This window comes from Athene cunicularia (assembly GCF_003259725.1).
Source record: "Athene cunicularia isolate RWA chromosome 3 unlocalized genomic scaffold, athCun1 chr3_part1, whole genome shotgun sequence".
Taxonomy (NCBI): domain Eukaryota; kingdom Metazoa; phylum Chordata; class Aves; order Strigiformes; family Strigidae; genus Athene; species Athene cunicularia.
Genome location: NW_020799097.1, coordinates 97129996 through 97130475, shown reverse-complemented (window position 1 = coordinate 97130475; position 480 = coordinate 97129996).

Sequence of the window (480 nt, the reverse complement as noted above, 5' to 3'; positions counted from 1 at the left end):
GACAGACCACACAATTAAAAATACAAAGTACAAGTCCCTTAGCTTTAATGCTATATTAGCAAAGTGAAAAAATAAAAGTACATCTTGATCATAAACAAAAATGAAATCTTCTGCCTTCTTTGAAAATGAGGTTGTCAGATGCACCCTTTTTAAAATAAAATCCTGCACACCTAATGATGGGATGGGATGGGATGGGATGGGATGGGATGGGATGGGATGGGATGGCATGGCATGGCATGGCATAGCATGGGATAGCATGGGATGGCATGAGATAGGATGGCATGGGATGGTAATGGTTAGGATGGGACAGCACAACATGGCATGGCATCGATGCTCGAGATATGTGGGATGGTGGTGAAGGCTGCCAGCAGGAGAAATGTGTGTATGCAGAAGAGGAAAGGGAAGAGGGTGTTGACAACATCATCTCTGGGGAGGTAGGAGGGGAGGGAGGATTAGTAGGTATCCCTTCACTTGTTATTT